At 37.1% G+C, this 13,531-nt stretch overlaps 1 long non-coding RNA gene across 1 annotated transcript in view; it reads left to right on the forward strand.

Moving 5' to 3' along the window:
• Positions 1–13,531, forward strand: part of LOC136055161 (uncharacterized) — a 250,563-nt gene that overhangs the window by 13,467 nt on the left and 223,565 nt on the right. The window lies entirely within an intron of this gene.

Below are 13,531 nucleotides of genomic sequence, written 5' to 3' on the forward strand. Positions count from 1 at the left end.
TAGTAGGTGGTATGTGCTCTCAAGAAGAATGAAAGCAGACTTTCAGGGCCATAGATGCAGAAAACTGCACGCCAAGTTATCTGTATTTTAAGTTTTCATTAATATTATGTAATGAAATTTATCAATAAGTAAAACACTCCAATATCCATACTTGGATGGAGACCAAGCTGTGATTCTGAATGTCTGATGATAATTGTAGCTAGTGGCATTTTTTATTCTTTTATGAAAATCTTGTAAGATTTAGTTCTTATTTTGTTCTTGATTGTTCCTCTAAGAGGCTGCAGTAGACAGGGACATTTGTCTGCACAGCCCAGTGGAGAGTTCATTTCCTACACAGAAGAACATTTTTTGCCTAAGCTGTTACCTCATATTCCCAAGAATTTAGATGTCACCAGGACACGGCAGGTTTCCCACTGCTTTCCTGTGACAAATGATGATTTTTGGGACTCTTTCTGGGATAATGATCAGAGCCCTTTGAACTGTAACAGGTGGGCTGTGATCCAGATCATATCTTCTGGTCTGTGTTTGCCAGATGTGACCTTAGGATTGGGAAAACTTATTAATTTTTGGGTCAATTACAAATTACAAATGGACTGTCTCTACAGGGCTTTGAGTATACGTGCATCACCATAATGAAGGAGACAGATTGAAGAAAAAATTTCAGCATCAAAATGTGCTGTAGCTGGAATTTATCAGTCTTACCTTTGTCTTGAAGTCTAGTAATTAAACTCATCATTACATATTGCCTCCCATCAATTAATTTGCTAAGTAGTTTTGTCAGTCAGAAGCCTTAAATTGCATCACTGAGATTTTCTGAAACACTTTTAACATTGATTGCATATTTGGGAAAAGACTACTGCTTTAATGGTTCCCGAGGCACATATTCTGAATGAAAAATAAATAAAAGAAATCAATTTATTTCAACACAAAGAACCAAAATACCATTAAATAATGAAAGCCCTGGCTATCCTTTTCATTTTAGGATCTGGTTTTGTATTCTTTTAAGGCAAGGCATTCTCAAATACTTGTGCTAATAAGAGCTTTTCTGCTGAGGCTGAAGTTTTATTAGTTACAGCAGTAACTGATATTAAGAAACATGAACAGAAATAGCTTGAAAACTTTTAAAACTAGTTCAATACTGTTTCTAAATTTAATTTTTAAATATGATTTTTTTCCTGGATATTTGTTTTACCTATATAGAATGAACATTAATTAGAAACCAATCATATGTAGGGAGAATCTCTGTGTATGAGAAACATTGTTTGCTGCGTGGATGTACAATTAATGATGAATTAAATCAGATCTATAATTTTTGCTACAATTATACCTGAGATTTGGATTTGGTTTTTAGAAACTCTGTGTTTCATCATTAACTCAAACAAGTGTTTTATTTAGGAATGAATAGTAGCAGAATCTTATTCTTTTTTTTTTTTCTCTTCCCCAAATATACTCTCATTTATTGTTGCTGTATCAGTCAATGAATGAGAAGTTGCCAGAATAAATAATGCTGTGTTATGCTTTAAATGAAAATAGACAGAAAATTAATAAAAGAAATCAGAATGAATTTAAGAAAGAAAAATCTATCAATGACTGTTGAAAGAGAGATCTTTCCTCAGCCCACAGGGCTCTGAGCTTACAAACTTCTGAGGAAGCATCATTTTCATCTTGTGCCAGTTGGTGCAGGTGCATCTTATAGCCATGGAAATGACAGTTTGCAAGGGAGAGAACAGATCTGGAGCAACACTGTCAGTCTAATCAAGATATTAGATATCTTTTTTAAAGACAGTGCTGTGCTTCTTCCATAACTCTTTTCTCCTACTGTCTTTCCACTGCCATTTGCATTATCACATACTGCTGAGTAAGAAGAACGAAAGTACATTCACTTCATCAGTGATAATCACAATCAGTACATTTACTTTCCAAAAGTGTGTTAACTAGATCTTTAGGTCTGCGGAATTTATTTATAGGGATCACAAAATAGTGTAAAATTGGGGGAAATGCTCCTGGGAAGAATCTTTGGGTGAGATTTCAGAGTTTTTATTTAGAAAAAAGGAAAGAAGCAGAAATGAGTTCTTCAGTATGCTGGCTGGAAAGCAGTTGTGGTAACAGCAGGGGCAGCACACCAGTCTACAGGCAGCCATAGAGTAGGAAGAATTCTTTTCATTGTTTCTGCTGTCTCCATTCTCAGCTTTTTACTCCCTCTAGTTAATGAGAGTTTATCTGAAATACACAAGGGAAATAAATACAAGGACTGTGATAGAAATAACAGACAGTTCTTGATAGCAGTGGAGCTATCACTGACGATACAGCAGTGTGCTTGATTTATTGTGGTGTCTTGTAGTAAATGCACAAAGATAATACTCTGAGATTTTAAAATGAAGAAATATAGGAAAAGAACCCTTGTTATAGCTGAATGGAAAGCAACAAGCAGCAAGACATTTTGAGGTACGCAGTATTGTCCTCACATTTTAACATGGTGGAGCGAGGAGCGTGATTACACCATTCTTTGCTTGTGGTACTACTTGGGCCTTTGTAAACATTTTGAATTTGTAAAGAGTTTCCTCTTTTTTTCTTTTTTTTTCTGTGATAAAGGTGCTTACTCATTTATTTATTTATTTATTTATTTCTTGAAAGACTGGAAAATGCTAAAAAAAGAGCACAGTGAGTTTTGTCCTCAGTTTACATACCAAATCTCTCATTAACAACTACTGGTGTTTATTGTGCACAAGGAATTCAAGGCAGAGACCTGATTTATATTCCCCATGCTACCTCGTCAGGTGTTGTCAGTGATGGTACCTCATTGACTTGAAGGAGGTGTCAGCAGCAATGAGGGGGAGTGTTTGTGTCAGCAAAATCATCATTACGGATGTAACCAATGAGACAGGAAAAGCTTGAAAGAAGCAAGATGACCAATAGGTTAATAATCAACAAGTACTTTATTATCTGGTTTTGTTTGTCAATTATCCGCTGGTCCCACATTTATTATTGAGCATTGCTTTATAGCATGCAATTTTTCCTACGTTCTGTTTAGCACCTTGTTACCTTTTGTCATCATTACTGGCAAGCTAAGTAAACATCTTTCTTCTTCTGATGTGTCAGGTGATGAGGTGATAACGCAGTCAAAGTAGAGTTCAGTACACTCAAACTACTTTTTTTTTTTAAGTTTTCCAATGAAATATCATATGAGAAATGAAGTTCTGCTACCTCTTAGCTATTTTCATCTGTGCTGCAACAGAAATCAATGTTTTTGTTCATTGGCTGTCCACTGAACACCTCCAAGGGTTTTCCTATTTGTTTTGGAACATATTGTACTGCTTTCACCACTATTTCTTGACTTCTGTCTCTTCTAAGGGGCTGATTTTACAAGACCCAGCGTACCACTTCTCTCTATCTCCAAATGTTACTGTGGCACAGTGACATGGACTTGAATCAGTAATTTAACTTAAAGCTGTTTTTTCTTGGGCTTCTTTCCAAAACTACCTATTCTTGTGAGGGCAACCAAATCAGAGCGACTCTGTGGATGTGTGTCTGTACTAACGTAGAGTCAGTACGGTTATATTATGTGGTTAGACACAGTACAAGTGTACATGTTATCATTATCTCAAACCTGATGACCTTTTCAACCAGTATTTTCAGGGCTAATTATTATTATCTGTTAACTATTCAATGTAATTCAAAAACATCTGAATGAACATAACTTGGACACTCAAACTGCATTAACAGTACCCGACAGTGACTCTGTATGCCAGCCATATGGCTCTAATTAGGGCATCTCCACATTTTTATTTGCACAAGAGAGGAAAAGAAATGGATACATCTTGTAAGATAATATAATCTCACTCTTGATTGTGCCACCATGTGCCATAATTAAGGACATACACATAACCTAACCATGTATTTCCACTTTTAATATCTGTGGGTTTCTCTTCAGTATGGGCTCAAATCCAGCTTCTCATGTTTGAATTGGAAATAATTGTAACAGTTAGGTAAGGTGCTTTGTGGTGCATTGACAATGCAGTTCCAAGGCTCTCCATCATCAGCTTGCCTTTACCAGCAGGTGCTCTTGATTTGTCTTTGTTTAGTGTCAGGTATTAAAAAAAAACAACAAAACAACAACAAAAAGAAAAGCATGTAAGTTTTGCAGAACCAGATAACAATTGTTCTTGATTTTTGTTTGTTTGTTTCTTTCTTTCTTGTGACTTTTCTGGTTATATTCATCCATTTATTCTGGCTGCTTTACTTCATAGAAGTATAAAAGCTCTTGATCATATGTTTTATTTAAAATTGGTTTATTAGAGTTTCAGATATCCAGATTAGCACTATGAACCTCATTTTCTTAATCTCCATTTTGCTATTTTTTTGCCTTTACGTTGCACTGTATTCTTTCTGTCATCCTACGTTTCCCTAGTTCTTCAGTTACAGACAGGCTGTGCTGCATGTATTCCCTGCAGCTCATGTTCCCTTCATTCACAGGTATTCTATTTTCAATGCCAACCATTGTTTTCTCATTTTTATTTCCTGTCGAGACATAAACAAATAACTTCTGTAAATAAATACTCTGGACTAACACATGAGATTGAACGGACTGTATTGTAATCTCACAATACAAGTGCAATGAGAGAAAGGCACAGAGAAGTCAACTTCACAGACTTCCTTTTGTTCAGCATGGCCACTAATTTCAGTTCTAAGGTAACTGGCTACACTGAGCTGCTCATGCTCTTTATAAACTAAATAATTTGGGGAATTATAGCTTTTCTCATTAATAATTTAAATAGTTAAAGGGTATTCACTTAAATAAGCACATGACTAAGAGTAGTGAGAGCTACTTCTGAAAGGTCTTCCATACATTGCTGAGGTCCTTCGGACAGGGATGAGACTAATATCTTTGAAGGACATCAGGTATGGTCAGTTTTAATCTCTGTATTTTATATAAAATACGCACTGTTTTAACATACTGTTGTATGCAAACCAAAAGTAGACTTCTTGAATGTTTTTCAAACCAAAGCTTTTGATAGAAGTCTCACACTGTCAATAGAGTACTGTCTTTCCACTTGATAGGAAAGGGATAAGCAGCACTTGAACTAATAAATAAATCTTGTTTAAGTCATTGGACTCTTTCTGAGGCTCAGTACCACTGTGTACAAGATATCAGCTGTAACTTTGTACACTGTGTCTTTGGACCACTGAACTCTCAGTTTTGCTGATTTTGAAATATGTGTTTACAGATTAGTCATTTTCTTGTCCCGTTGGTAAATCCAGCAGTTGGCTACTGCTTATTAAACCTATTAATAAAGTGAAATATATTTAAGTCTAATACTCAGCTAGTACATTAAAAGAATTCTGTGATATAATTCACAGTCCAAACTAAGTGAAGAATGCATTGAGAGCACTCTTGTGGGGAAGGACTTGGGAGTTTTGGTGAGCAAAAAGATTAACGTGAGCCAACAATGAGCTTTTGTAGCCTGGAAGGCCAACTGTATATCCTGAGCTGCATCAAAAGAAGGGGAGCAGTAAGGAGCGGGAAGTGATTGTCCCCCCCTACTCTGCCCTTCTGAGACCTCATCTGGAGTACTGTGTCCAGAGCTGGGGCTTCCAGTTCAAGAAAGACTTGGATCTGTTGGGAGCCTATCTTCATAGGGGAGGTGCTCCAGCCCTCTTAGAGCCCTCGTGCTTGAAGACCTTTTGATTTCTTAAATGCTCTTTTCTTGGCAGAGGTATGTGAAGAAGCCAGCTGTATTGTTCAGAATCCACACAAACTATCTTCTCACTTGAGGCACAGGCTTGTACATTAAACTGGAAGATTCCTTGTAGCAGTTTTGCTCATTTTCATTTAAACTGTATAATTTTTTTCTGCACAAGTGAAAAAGGATCTTTTCAGTCAAAGTACCAGTGCAGTGTTCTTAAGTTGGACAAGCCTTTTATTTAAGGAGGTAAATACATGACTGTGGTTTTGATGCCTTTCATTGCACAGAATGCTCTGAAATGGTAACATGCTGTTATGGAACCAGTTTTCAAAGCATGGTTACTGCTGCTGCCAATGATGAATTATTACTACTGAGAAATTCAATACCAGCATAAAATGTTCCAGCATATGTAGATAACTGGTTTATCCACTCTTTAAATAAAGACATGTCTTCCTAAGGCTGGTAATAGCAAGAAATATCAACTGATGTGTTTCAGGACCAGGTTAGTTTAGTTTAGGACAAGGTTAGTTTGCTCCCATCTGAAAATTGGAAGCAACCTGCCAGGTATGTATCTACTTGGAAAGATTCAGGTGTTTTTCTTTCTTTTCCTCCATTCTCCAAATTACTGCTATGAGTACATGAATGCCTTTCTCATGTTTATAACATTTATGATCCTTCCATGAAATAAATAGTTGCCACTGCATTGATAAAAAGAAAAAAAAACCCCAAACTCTAAATGATGATCGATGAAGAGAAACAATAAATCAGCATGGAGTTGAAAATGTTTATTTGGTCCTGGCTCATAGGTCTGTTCCAGTTGTTTACTGTAGGAGGGATACATCAGATATTTGAAGGATTTCTCAGAACTTGTTTCTTCAGGGGATGCTTTCTAGGCTTTCGGGTTTGGTAAGGTCAACTTGGTATATTTTGTAGCAGCTGGACTTTGTGTGAAGGGATCTTGAGCTGCTGTCAGGTTCCTTCACTGTCTGCTAGCTTCCTTCTGCAGAAGCATTGCTGTAGAGATAAGAGAGTTCTCTGCATCAAGAGGGGTAGAAATTCCTGTTTCTAAAAGCCTTCCTAGAGCACAAAAAGAACAAAAATTCCTTTGTGAATGGGGAAGGGTTTGTGCCTTCCTATTATGACTGGAGTCATCCAGAATGAAAGTAGAAATAATCAGATGTTATGAAGGTAGTTATAATTCAAGGTTGTGATGCATCCTGCTCAAGGCTAAACAATGCTAGTAACACGTTGTGATTTTTTTTTTCATTAGAACAATAACGAGTGATGCTCTTGCTCATAATGTGCTAGGTGAAAAGAGGAGAACACTGCAATGCAGTCTTGCATCTGATTTTTTCTTCCTTGCGTTATTCTATGGGAAAAAGAGATCTGTATTTTTTAAATTATGATGACAAGAGTGTTAATAAGAGGTTGATACAGCTGACACATGGTAAAAACCTATTAGCTATATTGCCTCAGATAAAAACTGAAAGCTGACTGTTTTTACTCAGCCAGAAACACTTATAATTCAACCAACACTAATCAGCAAAATCTCCCGGAATGAACTGAAAAAGGTTACTTAGTATTTAAGTGAACTGAGAGTGTGGCAGGTGATGTAAGAAAGATAAATGCACTGTAGCAGAAATCTGGTAGTTCCTAAGAAAGCAATGTAACAGGGCTATTTCAAAATAAGCATTGGTGAGACAGGGTACCCATGTGATAAAATGCTTTTCAATGTGTAACTTCTAATTCAATTTACTATAATTTTGTCAACTCTATGTTAAATTTGGCATCTGTAAGGGTCCTGGTGACAAAATTCCTTGCACCAATCACTCATGAGCAGCTGCTAAAATGTATACTTCAATATATTTGCTGAGTGCAGATAGGAAGCGTGGGAAAGACTGCTGTAGTCACTTGGAGAATCAGAATAAGTTAGAAAAAAAGATAGAAATAGAATAAAGGAAAAAAAAAAATTTAAAACTTTGGTATTGTCTCATGATACAGTGCTTGCTTAGACTCCATCAGTACCACAGTCTGACACCACTGACTTAAACTGACTGAGGATCTGTGAAAGCAATCAAACTTAACCAGTGGGGCATGGAGGTGGGCAGAGGAAGCCTGTTTTACCTGGCTTTTATCTGCTCCTTTGTCTCTTAGCTTTTATATCTTATCTTTTTTATTAATTATTATTATTTATTTTTATTTTTTATTTTTGGTATCTGAGACTGATTAAAGGATATCAGACTCCTTTTTATTCTGTGACTAAAATTTTGCATGTCTTTGAGCTTGTTATTTCTATGACTATTTATCCATGAAATTACTGTACTGTCATGCTCAAGGTTCTGAATTTTCCTTGCATAAGACACTCATTTGTTTAGGATGGGGAACATTGTTGCATGCGAAAACTGCACTACTATAAATAACAAAGAGGGATAACTGTGGCTATTTTTATTGTTTTATGCAGAGCAGTGAATAAGTAGAAAAGGAGTAAGTACCAACAGGGTGGGGAAAAGGGCTGATTGCTTTAATTAAAATCTGTGACAGCCTGATTTCTTTGGCATTTTAGATTGCATAGAACTGTAATGTAATTTAATTTTGAAGGTGTTTAAGTAGTCCATTCTAGAGTATTGACTGATTATCTTTTGCTCTGTATACGAAATTTGAAAAACAATTTATCTTATGGTTGGAAAGGTGTGTGGTGCAGCATAGCTCCTGCTTTGAAAAATTATTTTCAATCCGTAATCAGAACAACATCTGTAACTGAGAATGAATGGAATAAAACTCTAATGGCTGAAGCAGGTTAATGGAAGTGCTGTTAAACCTTACACTGAAAGTAATAGACTTATGTGAGCTGTTACAATACATTAGGAAGATGTTCAGCAGTCCCAAGTTACCTCTAACTTCTCTTGCTCTTGTAATTTGTGTTTTTGCACCTCCTCTTTCAGGGCATCCTGGGATGTGAACCTTGTCATGTGGTTCTGGGAGAGCTATGCCACACCTTCCAGCACAGATTTCAATGCTAACATCACTATGTAATTTTTTTTGTATTTGCACTTATATAAAGGTAAAAACTCACTCAATACAAACTAGAAATATACTAGGAAATTTCAGGAAAATGCATTATTTTGACATAGCTGTTTTGGTATTTGATAATTGAAATTTGAGTCTCTGGAAGCTGTGTTTTTTTACTTTTTCATTTTTTACAAGAAGTAACAACAGTTCTTTCACTTCAAAGTTACTTATCTACTATAGTTAATAACTATCCCGGGAACTTTTCCATTTCAGGAGCAGAAAAATCATAAAGGCAAGAGTTTGGCTCAGATGTGGAAGCATTATTACAGCTACCTGTTCTCATCATTTGTGTACCAGTAGTGTTTTTCTTTCTGAGTTTGACTAACCTGCTGTGATTTCAAAGTTAATTCATAACTTTTCTTAGTTTTGTGGACCTTGGAAATGTTCACCCTCTTGCTTTTTGTTCCCTTTCAATAACAAAAAATTATCATTTTCATTCATATTAAGATTTCCCGGTGTTTGCTCCATGGTATTATGTCTGTTACTCCTTTACTATGTATTTGCAAATTATTGGCTATCTCTTTTAGTCAGAGAAAGTTATTCTGCAGGTAGAAGTAGATGCTCTGTAGATATGGTTAACTTACAGATTTTCATGGGATGCCAAATTAAAGTCAACTTTCTTAAACACTTGAATTTCCTACTGTGCAGTGTCTCAGGGAATCTTCTGTTTGTCCAGACCTAATCAACTATTTGAACTAGTTGCAGATGTGATTTTTAGCATGTTTGGAATATTGTGTGTACTTTAGAAACAAAAATGTCAGTGAATAAATCACGTGGTATTTTTAACATACCTTACTGGATTATTCCCTATCTATGACTTTAAAAAAAAAAAAAAAAAAAAGCAAGAAATGTTCTTAAGCCTAAAGAAAACCTTACAGTATCTGTCTGTGGAAATAATATCAGATGCTTTCAGCACTGATCATTTTCATATGCAGAACAGCCTGAGCTGATACAAAATGTTTATTTTCATGAAACTCGTGTTTGTAAAGTCTGAGCAATTTTTGTCCCATTTGGAAGGAAAACAGACTCAGGACATGCAGAGTCTCCAAAGGTTTTATTTAAAAAAATCAGTAACAAAAATATTCCTGACAATGTTTATAGAAGATTCTGTACTGTGTGAATTCTATAAAGACTGGAACACCTTAACTTTCATTTAGTTTTCTTTTTGATGGAAACAGTGTTACTCGATCAGGCATGTAATGCATGCTGTCCTTCAATTCATGAGGCAAATGTTCAAATGAATTGCTCCTGTGGAAAAGGACCCTGAAAAGATTATTGAAATGAATTCCTTGGCTGTAACGCATTAAAAACAAACAGCCATAGATTGTTTGGGGTCTGTGGTTCATCCAGCTGCAGCTGCACCACCTGTTGCTTCAAGACAACCAGGCTGAGGATCTTGTGTTAGAGAGAGACAGTGGGTATGTAGTTTGTTTTTATTTTTTATTGATTTTTTTAATGTGCACCCTAAGGAGAGAAAAGGGATGACTGAGAAGCCTTATGCAAGGCAAAGATGGCATGGACACTGACAGCCCCACGCATAATGTAGCTCAGGCATGGGCCCTGCGTGGCTTTCTGCCCCACGGAGGGGCAGGTTGGTGAGCATTCTTACTTGGGCTTGCCAGCAGCCCCCCTCACCTTTTGACAGCCCTTGTTTGTAGCTGACTTTCCAGGACTGCTGTGCTATGCTCCGCAATGTCTCTCTTCCAGCATCTCTCACAGGTTTAGTTTTAAAACTGATAATAGGGCTTGTTCAGGTGGCACCTCACTGCTGCCACCAGTCACTGCCTTAACTACTTTGTACTTTCTGATGTGTCCATCCAGCGTCTGCTGGCTCTGTGTCTTCCCAGTACATTGGTTCCAGGATAAAATCTCCACGTGGAAAAACTCGGTTATTTGCCTTGTATTTATTCCCTGCTGCTGTTCCCCCTTTACATCTCTTCACTGTCACTGGTAGCGAGCACAGGCAGTAGAGGCTGTAGCCTTTTTTGTCAATGTCTTATGTTCTGCCCTAAATCAGTGTTTGTCTGCACTTCCCATCAGTGTGCAAACACAACCTGCAGCTCCTTCCTGCTGGCAGCTCTGAGTCCTGGTTCTGGTGCCTTCAGGTTCCTCTGTAACCCACCCACTTTTGTTTTCTGTAACAACACGCTCATCTGTGCTGGGCACTGATGTTATTTGCTGTATGAGCTGCTTGGCTGTGCAGAGTGCGCTCAAGTCTGCAACGTGCTGACTCCCAAACTCCATTCTCGAGCTGCTTTCCTATCCCCTCTGCTACACTGGTTCTTATTAACTGTACTTAACACCAACTGTGGCATGATAACCATTTGTAAATTAAATTTTGCAAGGTAGATGACTTACATCCACGCATCCAGAAATCATAACTGCCCTCAGATCTCTTCTTATGTTTATTGTTCACTTCATTGATTCATGCTATTTTCCATTCTCTCTTTTTAATGAAGAATTGATAAGCTTGTATATAAATGAAATCTAATTCGTTACAAGTTTGATTCAAAGGTTTCACCAGCTATAGTGATCTCTCTGGAATGTTCTGCATGATGCAGAGTGCAGGTGTGGGGCCGAGGATTGAGGAGGAAGATGCCATGAAATAGGTGAGATTTTTCTGCAGTTCCAATTCCGTCAGGTTAAAAAGAGTTTCTATCAGCCTACCATAGGCTGATTGATAAATACTAGAGTTGCAGATGTTTTAACAAACCTTTAAGCCTTTGTCTTTCTTTTTTTGTCTCTGGCTACAGCCAGTTCTATAAAAACTTACATTGTACTCTGCTTTTAAGTTTGGCAGTTCTCCGTTATCTGAGCTACTTCTACTTTATTTGTATTTTCCTTTTTCACTGTTATGAGTCACTGTATCCAGTTCTCTACAGCGTTATCTTGGTCTTTTATCTCTCTGTAAAGTGCTAGGTAATCTCTTGTATATGGGATGTTTTATTAAATTGAATTTGTTTGCTTTGTATTATGCCACAGATCCTTCTGTCTCTGTACATCTTATCCTTGGCAGGTCTGTCCTTCTTCCCTATCACCTTACTCCCTATCTTTTTAATCCAGGTGTCTGTGGGCTGAGAGGCATTGCTCTTACACAGCTATTGTAAGCTGTGATCAGACATCCTTGACTTCGTGGTATTTCCCCAGTGAACACACTTGTGCCTTCTTGTAGCTTTCATCAGAGATGTGTTACAGAGTGGAAAATTCTCGGGCTTAGGTTAGAGAGAGCGGTGGAGGCAGCGGCAGCTCAGGGTGTAGTCATATAAATGAAAAGAAATTGAGTCTTCCTGAAAAGAATGGAGGGGCCAGAAAAGGTCAGTAACTGTAAAGCTCTGTTCTGGAAAGGGTCTTGGAAGCAGTGGCCACTGCAAACTTCGTGTGGCAGGTGAGTCCATAGGCAGGAGGTTTCGTTATCAATAAAACATTTATTTTCTTTTCCAAAAAATTATGGTTGCTGAATTCACTCTTCCCTTTTTTAAGCCTCTTTGTTCTCAGCAGCATTAGACATAAGATGTCTTAGAATTTCTTCATTGTTTTAAGAACTACTTGTATTTGGGAATGAAAGAAACTAGGTTTTATTCTCATGCTCTTTGAAGGTCTAAAACGTTCTTTATTTGGGAACTGAGAGATTGCGCTATAGAATTTATACAAGTATAAACTGTTAAAGGGGAGACTGCACTGCCTAATGATGATGGCATTCAAAGGAAAGCGGTTTTCCATTTAAATCTGGAAAAATATTTTTCAGTCTCTTGGTTATTGCTATATGTTCAATGAGGCAGCTGTAAAATTACCGTATGTACTTTATCTCATAAATATAAAATGAAAAGGTTATAAATTAGAATACAGCTTTGGGTTATAAAATAAATATCAAAGCTAAATAAAAATGCAGAAAATCAGACTCTACCTAGCAGCTTAAAATACCCAGGAGATGGCAGAAACAGACATTACAAGAACTGCTTGAAGAAAAACAACTTGGGGACTTATTCCAGTGCTCTGGGGGAAGGAGGGAAGGAGAAGTATTAGTAGTTTCTAATAAAAACAGCACTTCTTTTTTTAGACCAGTTTTCTTTTTGTGGATAATGCCCTGATACCCTCAGAGTTGTTTAAAATGTCCATCTACTCTTCTCTTCAACATGTAGGAAACATGGAGGGAAATATTACCCATAATAACAGGAGGGAAAGGTTTTTTTTATGTGTGTAGGATATCTATTTGAATCTCAGCTCAGTTTGCATTTCTGTCTTTTGTGTCCCTGTGTCTCACTTGTGAAATTTTGAAACCACTTTTGAAATGGGGATCAATCCATAACTTAATTTAAATCTAAAATTGCTTGCATATCACAACAGCCTGGTCTTCTTCAGGCACTTTATTATGAAGTACCAATTAGGGACATAATTTAACTTGTGTGATATACAAATGACATGGAATATACGTGTGCTATATAAAGAAAAACATGTGTGACTACACTGAGATTTAAGCATTTCAGAGGTTGAGTTGCTTGCCGTCATACTCCAGAGTCCCAATGCACTTGACTTGTACTCATTGGCTTGTCAAGAATACAAAATGGAATTGGAAATGCAAACATCATTTGTATTAAGGAGGGAAAGCAAATCTATTGGGCATTTGTTCATGTTATTCTGCCAAGAGCTTCATGTATTGTACCTTGGAGATAAATAGGTATAGATTTTCAATGCGACGAGTGTGGCCCCTTGAGGTCCAGGCCACATGTAAGCAATCAAGACCTGGTGCCCCAGATCACAGGAGATGTAGGAATTTTTGG

The sequence above is a fragment of the Cyrtonyx montezumae genome, unplaced genomic scaffold, assembly GCF_038088225.1.
Source record: "Cyrtonyx montezumae isolate F1298 unplaced genomic scaffold, pur_monq_1.0 scaffold_4, whole genome shotgun sequence".
Taxonomy (NCBI): Eukaryota; Metazoa; Chordata; class Aves; order Galliformes; family Odontophoridae; genus Cyrtonyx; species Cyrtonyx montezumae.